The 6,000-nt window shown below is 33.5% G+C and overlaps 1 protein-coding gene across 26 annotated transcripts in view; it reads left to right on the top strand.

Moving 5' to 3' along the window:
* Window positions 1–2,503: 2,503 nt before the first annotated feature.
* LOC121329857 (neurexin-3-like) overlaps window positions 2,504–6,000 on the top strand; it is a 324,400-nt gene continuing 320,903 nt past the window's right edge. For all 26 annotated transcript variants that reach the window (XM_041275810.1, XM_041275798.1, XM_041275809.1 and 23 more), the window contains exon 1: window positions 2,504–2,686. The gene's annotated coding sequence lies outside the window, so the exon portion shown is untranslated. The remainder of the gene's footprint in view (window positions 2,687–6,000) is intronic.

Genomic DNA, 6,000 nt, shown 5'->3' with positions numbered 1-6,000 from the left:
TGAAACTGCCTGCTTTTAGAGGGTAAAACAGCTTTTAGAACTAATACTGCGCTTTAAAACAAATTAAAAACCTCAGAATCATTAAACTAATACTAGTGGTCTGCTGTATAAATAGAAAACATAATGGGCCTCTGTGGTCGATCAGACTACCTTCCACTCAAGAGTAAAGGTCTTAAGTGCCAATTGTACATTATCATGGCCTTGCCTCACTTTTGGTAGAAAATCTGATACATCACAGAGACTTGTTGTGCATCCTTTCTCCATAATTTTATTTTATCTCTGTTCAGGTATCTTCCTTATGCAGAAATGGTTAATTTATAAAAACCTGCTGTGTTCCATCTGTGTGGCTGCCAACAATCCAGTCTAGTCTACACAAAATGGAATAGAACTGTTTACTCATTTAATTGTGGACAGCCTAGGTTTGCAGAGACAGATTAAAAGGCAAATTACATTTTCACAGGGGGTGGGGGTGTGGGGGGTGTCAGCTCATTTTGTCCTGTTCAAAACACTTTGAATGTCCCTGCAAGTGTTCATTTCACTATTTACTCTCAGATGCTAAGAAGGTTATTTATCTTAGATGGTGGAAGGGGAAAAAAAGAAAGTAGCATTCAAATTTAACTGTGCCACCAGTTGGTATTTTGCAGACATCTAAAAAAAAGCTGAAGATCAATAACTTGGAAGAAAGGTATTTTATTTAGTGTTCAGTATTATTAACCAACAGGTGGATTGAGTCTTAATTGTCTCAAGAAAAAAAAAAACTTCCAATGTGAACATAATAGCCAAACATTTGTATTAATAGTGTGTAGAAGTCTCTCTCTGTCATCTCTGCTATTGACACATAGAACATAGCAACAAGAGACTTTTATTTAGAAAGAATCATGCAGCAATGTCTTTCTTTACATACTATATAAATGAAGGCCCGTGCTACTGGATTCTTAGCAGATGCACTATTCTTGCACTACTGCATTGTTAATATATCATTGTAAATATAACTTCTTGTAATCCTAACTTGTTGCATCCTAGTTCATATTATATTTGAGTATAGGAGGCTGTGTGGTCCAGTGGTTAAAGAAACAGGCTTGTAACCAGTAGCTAGCTCAGCACACTGAGTCATTCTGTGACCCTAAGCAAGTCATTTAACCTCCTTGTGCTTCATCTTTGGGGTGAGACATTTTTGTAAGTGACTCTGCAGCTGATGCATAGTCCACATACCCTAGTCTCATATCTTGTAAAGTGCTTTGTGATGGTTTTACACTATGAAAGGCGCTATATAAAATGAAAAATAAAGTAGTATTATTGCACTTATTTTAAACTATACTGTATTTAAATAATAATAATCTTGCTCTGTAACCCTTAACTGGCCTTGTACACCTATAAGTCGCATTGGATAGAGGTATCTGCCAAATTATTATTATTATTATTATTATTATTATAATAATAATAATAATAATAATAATAATAATAATAATAATAATAATAATAATAATAATAATAATAATAATAATATACAAGGGAACCTAATAATACGTAAGTAGACCGAAGTGTGGAGATAGAATTCAGCACCATGGATAGCACTTCACTTGATTCCCGGTGATTCACGTTTTCAAAGAAACGTTTTCCATGTATAAACGAGTACCCCTCTCAGTTTGTATCTCGTTAAATAAAGCAGATCTTGCTTTTAGTAACTGGTTGCTATTCGAACAAGATTATGCAGGGTATAGAAACATATAATGTTCGTATTGTTTGTGCAGAGTTCTGTACACAGAGTCTGCCACCGGCAGGGTCGAGTTTCAGCTTTAAGCTGCAGAAACGCTTTGGAGTTATATTACAAACTGACAGACACAACTTCAAGACAGACAGTCAAGACTGGTACCAGAACGTGCTCGATGAGCTCAGATCTTGTTTAAAACAAGCAAACAAACAAACAAGCAAAATGATTAGTGCTGGTAATGATCATTGTGTCAGAATAGCAAATACCTTATTATGTCACTGTTTACACTGTTATACAACACATTTTAAACATATTTTAGTATTTATATAGTTTAATTAAAACGACTCTTTTCTAGCATTAAACTACTTTATCAAGCAACTTTAGAAGCACATGGTATGTGATTTATTATAGTGTGCAGATAGGATATACTTGCTAGAATTGTCAGTGATTTTACTGTATATATATATTTTTATTATTATTTTAAATAATAAGGGACTGGCATGCTACATATACCTGCCATGCCGCTTGCTTTTATAGAGTAAACAGTCTAAAATGACATGTTTTTATATACATTGGAACACTTATTTTTCTTGAAATAACATAAACGGAATGCTTTGTTTAAACATTGCGCTACAAATGAATTAATATTGGCCTATACGAGAATTCTGCACTTCTATTACCGTGACAGCAGCCTTGGCCAGACTGTGCCTTTAAATGGCGTGCGGCGTACTAAGTAGAGGGAGGACTTGTGCAGTTAGTGTGTGAAAATCCCATGATTCCGTATCAGTTTTACTGAGCGAACGCAGCTCTGTTCTCTACTGTAATAGACATACAGAGGGGCGAAGTGCTTTCCAGCCTGCATCCTGGTTATGAGAATCGCATCACCTTGGACTCCGTCTAAACCTGGACATAAAACATCATGTTATAGGAATGTACTGGATTCATTAGTGTTTGAATGCCTTTGAAATAACTAAGGTAAGTGCAGCTGAAGATTTCATTTCATATGTTTGACGCTAACAATACATTCCAATCTGCACCTATATTGTAACTACTTTATTTATTTATTTAATAATTTTGGGTGATTATTTAAGTAGATAATGAATGGTGTTCTGCTTTTTAAAAATTAAAATCCCAAATCCAGTTTAAATTCAGCCTTTTAAAATTGTATTACAATCTCTCATTTAGGGGTCTAAAATCAGAATTGGAAATTCCGAGAGCTTCTAGAAGAGATTCAGGTCGTTCTTAACATAAAATAGTTAATGCCTACTTTAATCGATTATCAGCGTCTACTATTCTACTAACCTAAAATGGTAATTATTAGTGACAATTAAAGTTATCAACTAGCCTATGTGCATATTTGTAAAATGTATTTGGATATATTTTAGCAAAACTTATACAGTGCAGTATATACTTTTTTTTTTTTTTTTTTTTTTTGGTAAAATATACATACATATATCAATGTACATGCCTATTATCTTGGACTGCTTGTTAGAAATAACGTATTCCTGGTTTATGTGAAGAAAAAACAACAGAAAGAGATGTATTTTCTTAATGCATGGTGATTTTTCCGTTCCTGAATGTAGCTACATATTAATAAAACGTCCCTAAAAATATGTAAACCCATTGCTGCAGAAATGCAATGACTTTGATATTTGAAGGTGATTTGGATTTGGGGACACAGACTCCGTGCGTGTGCTGGTGCATTCTTGTAGACAAATATACCAGGTTTGCGAGGGATCAGGAGGCAGCGAAAATATTTGTATAGGGATATAAAAGGATCAGAGCGACCAAACGGACGGGATCTTTATTAACTGTGCACCCCTGATCCGCAGAAACCATCTCATACCATAAGATGAGCTTCATAGAAAAGGGGGGTTGTACCGTCCTCCCTGCGCGTTGGATTGTAGGACATCTGTACAAAAAATATAAACGTGAAGTAGCTTCGCGTTTCACTGATGCTGATCCAGCATACGCAACGTGTCAGGAGTGGTGAATCTTGAAAAGTCTTATAGATATGGGTTAACATACATTTAAGATACCTTGTTGTACCTGTTTATTAAAGTGCTTCGATTTGTCAGTAATATAATAACATTTAAGACACACTGAACCTGTTTTTTTTTTTTTTTTGGGGGGGGGGGGGGGGGGGCAAATCTAGATCCGATCAGCCTCCTTTTTATTATTATTATTATTATTATTATTATTATTATAATAATAATAATAATAATAATAATAATAATAATAATAATAATAATAATGTTCATGGTTTGAAAATAGGTATCCAGAACTACGATTAGAACCAATAGAAGAATTATTCAAAATGATTAATTTGCGAAACCTCCAGCTGGGTTCCAGATTTGAAGCATAGAATTATTGAACCCTTAATTAATCTATGTGGAGCAGTATAAAAGACTGGTTCTTTATCGAAACAAAGAACTCTTCTTTAAAAGTGTAACGATGAACCATTATCCGGCTTGTTATTTTACGCCAACTGTTGGCTGTATAACAAGCAACAGATAGAAGCGTGGTTGGGTTACTTGTGCAATATAGTAAGGGGTGAGTAAAATAATGTTTGTGTTTAAAGTAAATATGTTTACAATACACATCAAGTCAAAAGTATTATTGTTTAATGCATTATGACAGGGTGGTAAGCTATCAACATTAGGAAGTTACAAACAATAAGTTGTATAAAACTAACTGATAATAACAAAAATAAGAGTAATACGAATAAACATTACATTTCTTCACGGTATGATGTATAGGGGAGACATTATTGGCTGCATGAGTTTATCTTGAGCAGAATAGTGACGGGGCTTACTCGAGTCAGGGCTGCCAGTAACAGATTATACATAAACAAAACAGAAATCAACTACTAACAATGCCCATGATGATGTTTCCGTTCAAAGAAATTTTAAAGAGATCCTTATTTCACAAAAAGGGAAAGCAAACAGGATACCAGGCCTGTAGTCCACATTTGAAAAATTTGCTTTCAATACAGTATGTCGTTAAAGCTTTGAAACGGTTATAGTGGTGCAATGGATCGCGTGTTTAATGTTTTGTGTGAACGAAGATAAGAATAACTGTTTTTTTTGCACGATAAAGAATATATTTTTTAACTATCAGTTCATTCACAGGCACACGAGGCCGTGTCCATGTTAAAAAACAAAACAAAACAAAAAAACATGCAATTTATTTATGCGTTGGTTTTAAATTGTTAAAATGTGGGCTGAACTAAGCATTTGCGAAGTGCGGTGACTCAATTTCCTAATTGTAATAAAGAAAAAAAAAAAAAAAAAAAAAAAAAAAAAAAAAGAACCACGAGTTTCGAAGGCACTGATATTTAAAAAAAAAAAAAAAAGTTAATCCATAAACAGTTTGAAAAAAGAGACAAGTGCATTGGTGGCTTTGGAGGAACTACCATTAGCGAGAGAGAAATGGAATTAAAGTATGTTAGATCGATTCTTTTGTATTATATTTGGCAATATCAACATGTACTGTTCCTAAAGAACTGGTAAGTTACACATAACAAGTGAAAAATTATAAACTAATAATATACATTATTCAAATTGATAAAGACGAGTTGCAGACCAATACAATTGTGTTATGCATTATTATTATTATTATTATTATTATTATTATTATTATTATTATTATATTATTATTATTATTATTATTATCATACAGTTTTATTAAAGCTGGATAGTCCAGTCTACACTGTTTTAGTTTTTTTGTCTATACAATTCCTGATTCTGTACTGCTCCCAATGGGGACATAAAGAATAGCCATTTTCATTTAAACAGCTGGTTCTTTTTTGTTCTGTTATCCATCTACCCTTTCCAAAACCCTTGGAGGTGACATTGGCAATTTCTGTGTTTTGTTACATTATTACAATAGTTTGTAGTTGGTTGGCAGGCTATTAGCTGAGTTTACACATCAAGCAGGAAAGTCCAGAGGCTGTCAAAGTAAATGTCACCGTAATGTCAGGAGAATAGCATGTTTGGAAGACTAGTTTACAATAATCTAGTGCCTAATTATTCAACAGGAAAGATGATTTTAATTTTGAATATGTTGAACAGGCAAGATCAGTGTTTGGCTTAGTAAGGAGCCCATTGAATACAATTCTAATGTAAATATACAGCATTTTTTCAGTGAGATTACATTCTCAAACATTCATTATTATAATTATGTGAATATATCTACTTGTTAGCCCACAGATACTCTAGTGCATGGTTGGTAACAATTGATGATAACCACATTGTATCCTGCAGTTTTTAGCATCAAGGAACTCAGTC

This window comes from Polyodon spathula, chromosome 17 (assembly GCF_017654505.1).
Source record: "Polyodon spathula isolate WHYD16114869_AA chromosome 17, ASM1765450v1, whole genome shotgun sequence".
Taxonomy (NCBI): Eukaryota; Metazoa; Chordata; class Actinopteri; order Acipenseriformes; family Polyodontidae; genus Polyodon; species Polyodon spathula.
The sequence above is the reverse complement of the archived record's forward strand: the minus strand, read 5'-3'. Positions and strand labels throughout refer to the sequence as shown.